General features: G+C 40.9%; 1 pseudogene; it reads right to left on the bottom strand.

Moving 5' to 3' along the window:
• Positions 1 to 3,791: 3,791 nt before the first annotated feature.
• On the bottom strand, positions 3,792 to 3,928 carry LOC148353457 (U2 spliceosomal RNA; annotated as a pseudogene).
• Positions 3,929 to 15,450: the final 11,522 nt, after the last annotated feature.

Below are 15,450 nucleotides of genomic sequence, written 5' to 3'. Positions count from 1 at the left end.
CAAAGTCTAGGTTTAGGACCGCTAGTCGCATGTTTCTGTCTCTTGCATAACAAATGGTGTCACGGATCAGCATGAGACTGTCGCTGATCTTCCTTCCCACAATGGCACAGGTTTGGTCTGGATCAACCAAGTCTCCCAAGACAACAGACATTCGTGTTGCTAGAAGCTTGCTGAAAATTTTACAGTCCACGTTTAAAAGCGTTATGGGTCGCCAGTTTTTTAAGACAATTTTGTCTCCTTTTTTGTGCAATAGAGTAACTATCCCGATTCTGAAACTGTCTGGCATATGGTCTCGACTGGAAAATTCGTTAAAAACAGTTAACAGATCTGGTGCTAAAATATCCCAAAAAGTCCGGTAAAATTCGAGGTTGAGTCCGTCCTCCCCGGGTGATTTGCCTTTTTTCATAGTCTTTATGCAATCATTCAGTTGGTCTTGGGTAAAGTCCGATGTTAAAAAGGGGTCTTGACGCACTGATCTTGAAATATGATCTAATACATGCCCCATTTCATTCTCATATGTTTCTTTCTTTTCAAATAATTTTTTGTAGTAGTCTTCGACCAATCTGGTTATTTCACTACATTCCTTTGTTATTTGCCCGTTTTCGTTTTGAAGTTTAAAAATCCCCTCATTTTTGCCCATAATTTTTTTAGAAAAGTAGCGTGTACATTTTTCCCCTTCTTCTATTTCTCTTTCTCTGCTTCTTATTATGATGCCTTTGCTCTTTATTTCCGCCAAAGCGTTTAGTTCTTGTTTGATCTCTTTGATTTCATCATTAAAGTCCATCCCCTTTTCTGTTAGGATGAAATAGCGTTGGAGTCTTCTTTGTAGTCCCGACATGCGTTTCATCTCTTTGAGTTTCTTGTTTTTCCCTGCATTTTTAAAAAAGGTCTGTGTTCGTTTCTTTGTCATTTCCCACCATTGTGCTCGTGAATCATACGAGTCTTGAAGGGTCTGCCAGTCTTTGTACAGCTCCCTGTATTGTGCGGCTAGAGCCTCATCCTCCAGCAGGGAGCAGTTTAACTTCCACAAACCCTTCCCAACAGTCATACCTGAAGGAAATGAGAAAGAGCAGGACAGTAGCAAGTGATCCGAAAAAAAAACTGGAATTAATCTTGCATCACTCTGTGCTAAACCCCTCGTAAAAATGTAGTCTATTCGAGAGGCTCTGGCATTGTCACTACTGAACCAGGTGAAGCCCTCCTCTCCTGGATGTATGGATTTGAAACAGTCCACCAGTTTAAATGTCCGGCACATGTCTTGTAATAAAGTTGATGTTTTATCTACTTTAAACTCCTCATCATTCCTCTTTCTATCCTTCCTACTTAGGATGCAATTAAAATCTCCTCCCACGATTAGTGGTTGATGGCCTAGCATATGCGACTGGATGTCCTCTAAAAGTTCGTACCTGAGTTGTCTGTCGGCATGGCCGTATATGTTAATGAGGTTAAAATCATTCCCTATATAAGAAAGTCTTGCTAAGATTGCGCGTCCGTCTCTTATCACAGTACTCCCCTTTATGATGAGTTGAGGGTTGTTTATTAAAATGGCTACCCCATCGTTACGGTTTTCATTCGAGCCACTCCATAATGACGGATATGGCCAAATCTCTTCCCACTGTTTGGGATGCAGCATTCCTGTAGTAAAAACACATCCGTTCTGATAGTTTTTAAGAACGATAAAACACTGTGAGCCTTAACCTTTGATCTCACACTTCTCACATTGATAGTAGAGAATGTAATGTTCATAATTGTTGTTAAAGTATTTAAACTAGTTAGACAAAACCGGGGGATCTGAGTCCATTCTTTGGTGATCATCGAGATCATCGAGAGTGTCACCTGTGTCAGACACATCACTTAAGAGTAGTACCTCATTTTGAGACTCACCGGGGAAAACTCTGGGACCCTCTGACTCTCTGTCTGTGGTTCCAGGTCTTCCCCTTTTTTCTGGGTTAGGGGGTGAGCCAGAGGACCTATCAAAGGGTCTCTTACTTCATTGCCCACTAAGGGTCAGATTTTTTCCCTCCCCGACTTCCTCCGTCTCAACTTCATACAGTTCCCTTGTGGGCTTATTCACCGGCAATCGGCTTTCTTCTAAATCTCTTATCTTTGTTTCTGGTTTTTTCACCACTCCCAATTTTGTCTTACTTTTACTCCTCTTTCCAGTGCCCGTATGGGTTTTTGGAGAGTCATTCGCCTTTTCGATTTGTTTGACTTCTCCAAATCCCGGCAATGGCGTAGCAAACAAATTTGCTAATTTGAACTCTCTTCCAGGCCCTTCCTGATTAATATGTGTTTTCGGAGTGGCAGTTGCTTTTTCTATTCGTTTGTCATGTCCAAATTCAGGTATTTTATGAGAAATCGAATCAGAATTTCCAGGTTCTTCCTGTTTCAATTTTGATTCTCTGGTCTCTGCTCCAGGGGTTTTGGTAGGTACATCTGTTTTTTCAATTTGTTTGTCTTGTCCAATTTCTTTGTGCATTTCTTGATCAATTTCATTGGGTATTTCCATAACTTTATTCATTTCCTGTTCATCTTCATTGGGTATTTCTATAACTTCATTAATTTCTTGTTCATTTTCATTTTGTATTTCCATGACTTTATTAATTTCATTGTCTTTGTTATCTTTATTCACTTCATTGTCTTTGTGACATTTATTCATTTCATTATCTATGTTGTCTGACATCATATCATTGTCTTTGTTGTCTTTGTTAACTGCCTTCCTAGCTTTCAATTTGTTAGCAAACGAATTCGGGCAGTTTCTAAAGAGGTGATTCGTTTCTCCACAGAGATTGCATTTTCTGCTATTGCTACATTCCTCAAAGGAATGTCCAATTGTTCTGCACTTTCCACAAAAAATTCGATCACATACCTCAGCCAGATGCCCATGCTCACCACATTTGCGACAGAGTTTCGGTTGCCCTTGATAGTGGATAAAGCCACGGTTTTCCCCCAGGAATATAGTCGACGGAATTTGTTTCATTCCCTGAAAGCCCTGAGGATCTTGCCGTAGTTGGACTGGTACCCTCCAGGCACCATTCCAATAGCCTTTCTCACACCTCACCTTCATAGCCTGGCCTTTTACTGAGCAGTATCTACTCAACCAATAACAGACGTCATCAGCACTGATCATCTCACTAAACATTCTAACAACGACAATCTTGTTAGTATTATCAGTCAGCTTCTCCACTGTAAATCCTGAAAACTGGGACCTCACTCCCTCAAAGCGATTCCAAAACTCTTGATAAAGAGCTGCCGTTTCAAAACTCACATCAAAGCCTTTGCCAGAAGTCATTTTTATGACAGCATGTACCTCCTCCTTTTTAAACTTCAGAATCTTTTCAACAAACTTGTTAATAAAATCCGTCCTTGACATTCCCTCCGAAATTGCCACAACATCTTTGAGCAAGAATCTCACGCAGTTACGTCTCCGCCCGCCGGTATAATGCCCGGCCATGGCAGGACTCGGCTGCTTTACTTCTAACTATGTTAAAATGGTTAGAATTGTAAAATTAATAATTAACAATACTCTTAAAACCGAAGCCAATGACAGTATAAACGCATAGAACGAGCAGTGCTAACCTGATGCGTCCACCATCAACCGCAGCTATCCCACTTCATAAAAAGGGGGGGGGTTTAGGGGTTTTAAGGGTTATTTAGCTTGTTCATAAATCATTATCCATTATCCGTTATCGGTCAGTTCATAATACGCTACAAAGCCTAGGAGCCGGGACACTTACTCTCAGCCAAAAGGCCAAGCTAAGGTCCTAGCCCTAAAGCCTTGCCGCGATCATTGCGAATGCACCGTTCCCGGAGGTACTGCAATACCGGGCCGTTGCGTGGAGTGGACAGAGCAAGCTCCTATGCCATCTCCGAGTTGCAAAAATCAAAGATCATAGCTTTGTGACATCATAAGGTAAAGATAAGGTAAGGTCCTAGCTTTAGGTCCTAGCTTTACGGTAAAGATAAGGTCCTAGCTTTACAGCCTTGTCTTAACAGCAATCAAGCATATTCATCATACGTTCTGTTATCAGGACGGCGATTGATACCGGTGGTTATCTTTTAATGCAGACCTGCAAAGTCCAGGTGCCGGTTGAAAGTAATCCAAGGAAAAAAAAGTCTATAATTCCAAAGGTAAGGGTGGGAAAAATATGTATATGCACTTTTGTCTGCAGTGTCCACAAACACTGACCTTTACTGGTTTCTACTTCCCATAATCCCCCACGTCTGTTACGCCCCTTCTTTTTAATTGGTCAGTGCAAGACTTATCAGAACAAGTGTCCAAAATAAATACAAATAAATACATGACAAAAATCTACAGTTGCAAATACATATTATACATGGTTACACATATTTACAAAGAAAGACGGTACACCGAGAGAGTTTTCAAAGCTTTAATAATAATAATATAACTTTCATCCCAAACCGTGCCTGTGAAAGGTACCACCACGCTACTCGTAACACGCTCGCAGGTCTCCAAGCGGTGACTGTCACAACAAACTGTGTCGTGAATATCAGGGAACGGCGCATTCGCAATGATCGCAGCAAGGCTTTAGGGCTAGGACCTTAGCTTGGCCTTTTGGCTGAGAGTAAGTATCCCGGCTCCTAGGCTTTGTAGCGTATTATGAACTGACCGATAATGGATAATGAATAACGAAGATAGATCAATGACCCTTAAAAACCCCCCTCACACAAAATTGATTTAACTCCGAAGTATAATTCTAACCATTTTAACATAGTTAGAAGTAAAGCAGCCGAGTCCTGCCATGGCCGGGCATTATACCGGCGGGCGGAGACGTAACTGCGTGAGATTCTTGCTCAAAGATGTTGTGGCAATTTCGGAGGGAATGTCAAGGATGGATTTTATTAACAAGTTTGTTGAAAAGATTCTGAGGTTTAAAAAGGAGGAGGTACATGCTGTCATAAAAATGACTTCTGGCAAAGGCTTTGATGTGAGTTTTGAAACGGCAGCTCTTTATCAAGAGTTTTGGAATCGCTTTGAGGGAGTGAGGTCCCAGTTTTCTGGATTTACAGTGGAGAAGCTGACTGATAATGCTAACAAGATTGTCATTGTTAGAATGTTTAGTGAAATAATCAGTGCTGATGACGTCTGTTATTGAGTATCTACTGTTGAGTAGATACTGCTCAGTAAAAGGCCAGGCTATGAAGGTGAGGTGTGAGAAAGGCTATTGGACTGGTGCCTGGAGGGTACCCGTCCAACTACGGCAAGATCCTCAGGGCTTTCAGGGACTGAAACAACTCCCGTCGACTATATTCCTGGGGGAAAACCGTGGCTTTATCCACTATCAAGGGCAACCGAAACTCTGTCGCAAATGTGGTGAGCATGGGCATCTGGCTGAGGTATGTGATCGAATTTTTTGTGGAAAGTGCAGAACAATTGGACATTCCTTTGAGGAATGTATCAATAGCAGAAAATGCAATCTCTGTGGAGAAACGAATCACCTCTTTAGAAACTGCCCGAATTCGTTTGCTAACAAATTGAAAGCTAGGAAGGCAGTTAACAAAGACAACAAAGACAATGAAATGAATAAAGATAACAAAGACAATGAAATTAATAAAGTCATGGAAATACAAAATGAAAATGAACAAGAAATGAATGAAGTTATATATATACCCAATGAAGATGAACAGGAAATGAATAAAGTTATGGAAATACCCAATGAATTTGATCAAGAAATGCACAAAGAAATTGGACAAGACAAACAAATTGAAAAAACAGATGTACCTACCAAAACCCCTGGAGGAGAGACCAGAGAATCAAAATTGAAACAGGAAGAACCTGGAAATTCTAATTCGATTTCTCATAAAATACCTGAATTTGGACATGACAAACGAATAGAAAAAGCAACTGCCACTCCGAAAACACATATTAATCAGGAAGGGCCTGGAAGAGAGTCCAAATTACCAAATTTGTTTGCTACGCCATTGCCGGGATTTGGAGAAGACAAACAAATCGAAAAGGCGAATGACTCTCCAAAAACCCATACGGGCACTGGAAAGAGGGGTAAAAGTAAGACAAAATTGGGAGTGGTGAAAAAACCAGAAACAAAGATAAGAGATTTAGAAGAAAGCCAATTGCCGGTGAATAAGCCCACAAGGGAACTGTATGAAGTTGAGACGGAGGAAGTCGGGGAGGGAAAAAATCTGACCCTTTGTGGGCAGGGAAGTAAGAGACCCCTTGATAGGTCCTCTGGCTCACCCCCTAACCCAGAAAAAAGGGGAAGGCCTGGAACCACAGACAGAGAGTCAGAGGGTCCCAGAGTTTTCCCCGGTGAGTCTCAAAATGAGGTACTACTCTTAAGTGATGTGTCTGACACAGGTGACACTCTCGATGATTTCGATGATCACCAAAGAATGGACTCAGATCCCCCGGTTTTGTCTAACTAGTTTAAATACTTTAGCAACAATTATGAACATTACATTCTCTACTATCAATGTGAGAAGTGTGAGATCAAAGGTTAAGGCTCACAGTGTTTTATCGTTCTTAAAAACTATCAGAACAGATGTGTTTTTACTACAGGAATGCTGCATCCCCTTTCTAAAAAATTATAAACAGTGGGAAGAGATTTGGCCATATCCGTCATTATGGAGTGGCTCGAATGAAAACCGTAACGATGGGGTAGCCATTTTAATAAACAACCCTCAACTCATCATAAAGGGGAGTACTGTGATGAGAGACGGACGCGCAATCTTAGCAAGACTTTCTTATATAGGGAATGATTTTAACCTCATTAACATATACGGCCATGCCGACAGACAACTCAGGTACAAACTTTTAGAGGACATCCAGTCGCATATGCTAGGCCATCAACCACTAATCGTGGGAGGAGATTTTAATTGCATCCTAAGTAGGAAGGATAGAAAGAGGACCGATGAGGAGTTTAAAGTAGATAAAACATCAACTTTATTACAAGACATGTGCCGGACATTTAAACTGGTGGACTGTTTCAAATCCATACATCCAGGAGAGGAGGGCTTCACCTGGTTCAGTAGTGACAATACCAGAGCCTCTCGAATAGACTACATAAATACAAGGGGTTTAGCACAGAGTGATGCAAGATTAATTCCAGTCTTTTTTTCGGATCACTTGCTACTGTCCTGCTCTTTCTCATTTCCTTCAGGTATGACTGTTGGGAAGGGTTTGTGGAAGTTAAACTGCTCCCTGCTGGAGGATGAGGCTCTAGCCGCACAATACAGGGAGCTGTACAAAGACTGGCAGACCCTTCAAGACTCGTATGATTCACGAGCACAATGGTGGGAAATGACAAAGAAACGAACACAGACCTTTTTTAAAAATGCAGGGAAAAACAAGAAACTTAAAGAGATGAAACGCATGTCGGGACTACAAAGAAGACTCCAACGCTATTTCATCCTAACAGAAAAGGGGATGGACTTTAATGATGAAATCATAGAGACCAAACAAGAACTAAACGCTTTGGCGGAAATAAAGAGCAAAGGCATCATAATAAGAAGCAGAGAAAGAGAAATAGAAGAAGGGGAAAAATGTACACGCTATTTTTAAAAAAAAATTATGAGCAAAAATGAGGGGCTTTTTAAACTTCAAAACGAAAACGGGCAAATAACAAAGGAAAGTAGTGAAATAACCAGATTGGTCGAAGACTACTACAAACAATTATTTGAAAAGAAAGAAACACATGAGAATGAAATGGGGCATGTATTAGATCATATTTCAAGATCAGTGCGTCAAGACCCCTTTTTAACATCGGACTTTACCCAAGACCAACTGAATGATTGCATAAAGACTATGAAAAAAGGCAAATCACCCGGGGAGGACGGACTCAACCTCGAATTTTGCCGGACTTTTTGGGATATTTTAGCACCAGATCTGTTAACTGTTTTTAACGAATTTTCCAGTCGAGAACATATGCCAGACAGTTTCAGAATAGGGATAGTTACTCTATTGCACAAAAAAGGAGACAAAATTGACTTAGAAAACTGGCGACCCATAACGCTTTTAAACGTGGACTGTAAAATTTTCAGCAAGCTTCTAGCAACACGAATGTCTGTTGTCTTGGGAGACTTGGTTGATCCAGACCAAACCTGTGCCATTGTGGGAAGGAAGATCAGCGACAGTCTCATGCTGATCCGTGACACCATTTGTTATGCGAGAGACAGAAACATGCGACTAGCGGTCCTAAACCTAGACTTTGAAAAAGCCTTTGATCGAGTCTCGCACCAATACCTCTTCAGGGTATTGCAAAAATGTGGTTTTCCCCAAAAATACATCAAGTGGGTAGGACTGCTATACCGAGACATCTACAGCAAATTCATGATTAACGGGAATTTATCGGAAGCAATCGAGATCAACTGCGGTGTACGTCAAGGTTGCCCTATGTCTCCCCTTCTCTATGTTCTTTGCATTGAACCTTTGGCACAAATGTTAAGAAAAGATAGATTTGTCGAAGGCATCAATATCCCAGGAAGTGGGGGACAAATTACCAAGTGTGTTTTGTACATGGATGATTTTAATATTTTATGTACTGACCGCGCATCTGTTGGAAGAGCCCTTGACTTGACTGACCTGTTTGGGAGGGCGTCTGGGTCAAGGCTAAATAGAGAAAAATCACAAGTGAAGTTTTATGGAATGTGGAAAGAGACAGAAAAGGCAGGACTCCCGCTGACGGTGTTAAAGACAGACCAGAAAATCCTAGGGATAAAATTCAATGCGGATGGAGGAGGCGAGACCAACTGGGATGACGTGACAAGGAAAGTTAAGCAAAGACTTGTTTTTTGGTCACTAAGAAAACTGACAATAGAGGGGAAGGTCCTAATCATCAAAGCGATCATCCTCCCAATGCTTTTGTCAATCAGTTTAGTTTTTATGCCTAAAAGAAACGTGCTGTTACAACTGGACCGAGCCATCTTTCGCTTTGTCTGGGGCTCAAAGTGGGAAAGGATAAAAAGAGATACAATGAAAAAGAAAAAGGAAAAAGGGGGGAAAGGAGTGCCTGACCTCCAGCTTTTCCTGGGAAGCAAATATGTCTCTCTCCACTTCCAAAACGCTGTGGGCCCACCCAACAACCCGAAAAGTCAAGCAATGACCCGGTTTTGGATGGGCTCATATTTGCGGAAGCTAAAGCTTGTACCAAACAATCGTTTGATTCCAGTTTCATTTAACTTGCCACCAACACATCTCTTTATTCGGGATTTTTTGAAGAAGTTTGATTTGGAAACACAAGAATGTCACACTTTACAAAACCACAGGTTCCTTATTGCTATTGTGCAAAGGCGAGCAACAGTAAGCCCTGTGCGGGGGCTTGCGTTTGGCGAATCCACAACGGTTTGGAGCAACGTGAATCATCCTGCCCTCCCAAACAGACTACGAGACTTGTCATGGATGGTGGCTCATGAAGTTCTCCCAGTCAGAGCCGTAATGCACCACCGAGGAATGTCAGCGACTTCGACGTGCCCTCGACCTGGCTGTGGCGCCCAGGAGTCGGTGAGGCACCTTTTTTGTGAGTGCAGCGCTGCCCAGGTCTTGTGGACAATGGCCGACCAACTAGGAAAGTTCCCGGACTTGCCAGCAGGGGAGGTCCCTGATGCACAGTACGTGCTTTACGGGGTGAGTAGGTCGAGGAGGCCTCGGAACGACTTTGCCAGGGACTGGCTCACTCTCGCCGCCATCAAGGACGCCATCTGGACCTCCAGAAACCTGCTGGTATGGAGGTGCAGGCAGACCCCCCCCCCCTGTGGCTGTGCTCCAAATGGCTGCAGATACCATACAATCTGCGAGCGGCGGGCCTAGGACGCAGCCATAAAGAAGACTCGTCTGCACCCACCCGGAGGGGGGAGCCGGAGCTACACTGTGGGAGTCCCGGCAGCAACGGCCTGGGTTGTGGAACCCAGAAGGGAGAGGACCCACACAGAAGGGAGAGGACCCACACAGAGGACTGGAAGAATGCTGCTTGGGAGGGTGGGATGGCAGAGCTATGCCCTTGCACAATAGTATTGCCTTTTACACGCTGGTTAACTACTGTTAAAAGAAAATAACTCTGAAATTGTTTAATTGATGTTGAAAATGTCAGGAAAAAATGTTAAAACGTCATTTCGTCACGTCATATTGTCAGATATAAAAAAATTGTGAATATGCTTGATGGCTGTTGAGATTGTCGTGTTTGTTTTGCTGCTATTGGTGTCGGTTTCGAGAAGGTTTGTTCAAACCTCACTTTGTGTTTGCTGTTAAAAACGTAATATTGGAATATAATATTGTGAATGTGCTTAATTGCTGTTGAGATTGTCATGATTGTTTTTCTGTTATTAGTGTCAATAAATTTGTTCAAACCGAAAAAAAAAAAAAAATCCACAACTGTAGTACAGATTCGTTTACTGCAGTACCTCCGGGAACGATGCATTCGCATTGATCGCAGCAAAGCTTTAAGGCTAGGACTTTAGCTTGGCATTTTGGCTGAGAGTAAGAGTCCAGGCTCCTAGGCCTTGTAGCATAATATGAACTGACTGATGACGGATAATGGTTAATGAGTAAAGAAGATAGAACAATAATCCTTAAAAAAAACCCTCCTCGTCTTTCTCATTAATATTGACGCCAAGGGCGTCCTCCTCACATTTGAAACGAACTTTCATCCTCTGTCATACGGACAATTCGATCATAATCCAAGAGGAAGCAGTTAACCTCGGCGCACAATTCCACCGGTCAAAATTTTACCTTTTGTACTCGAGTGTCGCTGGTGTTCATTAGAAAAATTACTTAAATAAGCCGCTTCAATGAATAAGCCGCAGTCTGAACATTTGGGAAAAAAGTAGCGGCTTATAGTTCGGAATTTACGGTATATATATATATATATATATATATATATATATATATATATATATATATATATATATATATATATATATATATATATATATATATATATATATATATATATATATATATATATATATATATATATCCTAAACTGTGTGAGAGATTAAAAAAAGGCCAATTGGCATATACAGTTTGCGTATATCAAAAAAAGTTAATTAAAAAACCTTTTGTGTTGGTCTGAAAATGGCATCACGTTTTAGCAGCCAAATGGAACAATGATATACAATACATTCTTTGTAATGTTTTTTGACTTAAGTCCAGTCTAATTTATGACCGGTTGGTTAGAACTAATCCTGGTGCCGAGTCGGATGACTCTTGTATAGACAACTCCTAGCAAAATGTTTGGAATTACCAGTTTTGGGCAAGCCCTCACTCCGACATTTTTTTCCTGTAGAACAACCTCAGATAAAAAGCGTGAAAAAAGTAATTACGTTTTTCAAAAGTGCAACTCCTTTACTTCGGAAACACTAAAATAAATGAATAAAAAACGTTATGGTGGTCAGTAAGTGCTACTTTTATAGGTAAAGCAAGCACAGGGAAAAAATATGGAATAACTTCATTCTGAGGAAAAAAACTATGGAATAATGAAAAACAGACAAAGAAATAACAATCAAAACATATAACTAGTATTATGTTGCACCACCTTTGGCTTTTATGACAGCTTGCAGTCTCTGAGGCACGGACATGATGTGTGTATTCTTCATCAATTTGGTGCCAACTCACTTTGAATGCAGTTGCCAGATCGCTTTGCAGGTCGGAACATTGCTGTAAACAATCTTTTCAATTTCTGACCACAGTCATCTCCCCGGTGCCTTTGCCTGACCTGCAGCCCAATATCATTCGGACTGCGGGAATTTTGATTTTTTTTTATTCTTTAGGTCGTCTTTTTTGTACCGGAACGGCACCAAACAAATGTTCCAGCATCATTACCTTATCCTATGTGGATTCGTGACTCATCACTGAAGATAACCTTCATCCGGTCATCCACAGTCCATGATTGCCTCTCCTTAACTTATTGCAGTCTTGTTCTTTTGTGTAAGTGTCAACGATGGTTTCCTTTTAGCTTTTCTATACGATTAGGCGATTTGGCACAGTTCTGTCACATCCATTGTGTCCAACTTACCCCCATTTCCTCTTCATTTCTCTTGTTGTGCATTTTCTGTTTTAAAGAAATATGGTCTTTAGTTGTTTTTCTTGACGCATACACGTCTTTTTTGGCCTACCAGTATGCTTAACTTTAACAACATCCATGCTGTTTTTACTTGGTCCAAATCTTCTATACAACTGGTTGTGAATGACCCATATCTTTGGCAACCATATGAATAGTTACCTTCTTCAAGAAGTTTGACGATCCTGTCTTTGCTCTCAAGAGACACCTTTCTTTTTGGAGTCATGAATCTTGCCAATCCACTTGGTCCAGGAGCCCTCCAATGTCACGAACCAGAACAGGAAACAAGAAGCAGAACCCAATTGTGTAACGTTACTCACAGTTTATTGGGGAGAAGAGGAATGTGGGAAGACTCGATCCGGGGATTCACAGGGCTTGGCAAAACAAGAGCAAAAAAACACAGGCAAAAACGGGGATTTACAGGGCTTGGCAAAACAAGAGCAAAAAGACAGGAAAAAAACGGGGATTCACAGGGCTTGACATAACACAACAGAGTTTAGCAGGAGTTTCGCAGATGCTCTGACACCAGGCGACTCATAAGACAGTGTTTAAGTAGTCAGGCAGCAATCCGTCAATGCATTTAAGCTGGTGTCCATGAGCGGGGCCAATTGGTTGCCGTGGCAACCGTGACAGAACCTGGCGCCACACGGCAAGACCAATTGGGCGCCATGGCAACCGTAACAGAACTGGCGCCACACAGAGGGACCAATTGGGCGCCATGGCAACCGTGACATCCAAGGTATGATAACGCCGCAGTTTTCAACTGCTGACTAACGATCAGACTTAATCTAAGCCAGGTGCCTAATTAGGGAAAGGACATTGACTGGGTGTGTCCTTATTTACTACTCAAAATGCACTGATTCCATATTTTTCCCTCAGAATTGAGAGATCCATATTTATTTCACTGTACTTGCTCCATAAAAGTAAAATTTTGCTATCATTGCAATGTATTTTCTTAAATTATTTTAGTGATTCTGAATGCCAATATATTGTACTTTGGAATGACCTTACGACTGTTTCATGTTGTGATCTGAGTTTTTTTCTACAGAATAAAATGTCTGAGTGAGGGCTTGCCGAGGACTGGTGATTCCATATTATTTGCTAGGGGTTGTATACAGTGACATCTGTTAGTAGACAGAGCTTTATCACCAGTTTTGTGCGTGTTACTCGAAAAAAGTACAGTGTTACCTCTAATTACGAATGTCTCCATACACAAAATTTTCAGCTTACAAAGTACCTGAACAGGAAAACATTGCCTCTGGTTAAAAAGGGGTTTTACGATACAAAGTCAAAATACTGTACAGTAGGCGCTGCAATTAGCCCATCCCAGAGTATATCCCAGTATGCTCTGCATGTCACCATCACAGTTCAGAGTTCAGAGATGAGGAAGAGGGTTTCCGGCAAGATAGCGGGGAGGAGGACACAGCTATTATTCAATTAGCCCAAAATAAAGACATTTAGCAAAATTCAATGAAGTCTCAGAATTTGTGGAAAGCAACCACAGTGAAAAAGTGTTTGGAAAGACTGCTATCACTAGGCTTTTTGGAGCACCGAAGACGGATTGTCAAAAAAAACAAACAGACGCCATTCGATTAGTTTTATTATTTATTCTTTGTTTTTTTACATTATGTGCTTCTCGTTTTGTGTTTATTGTGCAGTAATGTAATTATATCTATCTATCTATCTACCTTGGTCATATCCCTCAAGAGAGGTGACTGACAGCAAGACAAACACATACAATAACAAAGAAAATAAAAAAGGGAAATAAAATGCAAAAAACACACACAAACTTTTTTGGACCGTGGCCAACCCAAATGCCCAAATACCCAAACAAGTTAGGCAACTCGGCACCTAAGTTGGTCATGCTTTCGTCCCTCCAGATGAAACGGGACACAAGAAAGCGGCCATGTCAGTGTGACACAACACACTCTTTTGTTCAACAGCAGCGCCCGACAGCTTTCACTGATTTACCCCTGCCGCATCATACAGGTCCGACGCGTCCAAGCATCCCACTATCCTTTTACAACACCACTCCACTCCACTCATTCCTATCACCAACAAGAGCACTGGCTTCCACTACATTTAGACCTCTTTCTTGCAGTGTGCTCATAACACCATCCATCCATGTCAATCGCGACCTTTCTCTTTGTCTTCCATTTACTTCTGCTCTGTAGATCCTCTTCAACAAACGCTCCTCATCCATCCTCTCCATGTGTCCAAACCAACCGAGTACTCTCTTATCCAGACGCTTGCTCAGTTCCACTACTACTCCATTTCTGTCTCTCACCATTTCATTTCCCAATCTATCCAATCTTGTCACTCCTAACATACTCCTCAAACACTTCATCTCAAAAACATTTAATTTAACATTTAAAGAAGGGTGGAAAGTGATAATACTAGGTGACCTGAATGCTAGAGTGAGTGATGGAACGGTTGAAAATATGATTGGTAGATATGGAGTACCAGGAAGAAATGAGAGTGGGAAGAAAGTGATTGAGTTATATGTGGAAAATGAGTTGGTGATTGGAAATACATTTTTTAAAAAAAAGTACATGAATGTAATTTTGACATGTATTTATTTCATGTTCTCGTGCTCTTTTATGATTTTAATATCATACCGTGCTTTTCTGGGGCTTGTAACGATTTAGCGAATTCACATTCAAAATGTGTCTCTACTTAAGAGGTTTTCAGGTTCGGAAGCTACTCCCAAAATAAATTGAATTTGTAAGCAGAAGTACCAGTGCAATTGGTTACAGTTACTAGTTACTTAATGCAAAAAATAATTCAGTTACCCTCTAGATTACTGACACCAAAAAGTATCGCACTAGTCCAGGGGTCTCCAAACATTTTCAAGCGTTGAGTTACGATTTGTAACTAATAGCACAAAGGAACCTAGTTCTATATACATTTCTAAAACAGCAACATTGCTAAATTGGCTAGCTAATTAATTAAAAAGGTATGAATAAATGAATGAAATAAGCTTTATTTCGAACATGAGAAAACAAAAATAAAACAAAACAACAAGTCAAAAACAATATGAATGTAACACGTCAAAAAAGGAATAGGAAAAAGCATATGTTTATTTGACCCAAACCCACTTTCTTAATAATTGTGTATCATATCTAAATATCCTGTTTATTTCCATATAACAAACACCTCAAGAATATACATACCGTAAATTCCGGACTATAAGCCGCTACTTTTTTCCCAAACTTTCAACCTTGCGGCTTATTCAGTGATGCGGCCAATTTATGTAAATTTTCTAACGGCCGCCAGCGGCGCTCAAGTACAAAAGGTAAGATTTAGACTGCAACTTTTTAGATTGCGCACAAATTAAATTAGTGTAGACATTCTCATCATGCAAATTGCAAAAAGAAAGGCACATGACGCAACTTTTAAGTTGAACGCAATTGAGCAG

Source organism: Urocampus carinirostris, chromosome 13 (assembly GCF_059441175.1).
Source record: "Urocampus carinirostris isolate Australia breed hairy pipefish chromosome 13, RoL_Ucar_1.0, whole genome shotgun sequence".
Lineage (NCBI taxonomy): Eukaryota > Metazoa > Chordata > Actinopteri > Syngnathiformes > Syngnathidae > Urocampus > Urocampus carinirostris.
Note: the sequence above shows the minus strand (reverse complement) of the source record. Positions and strands in the feature narration are given on the sequence as shown.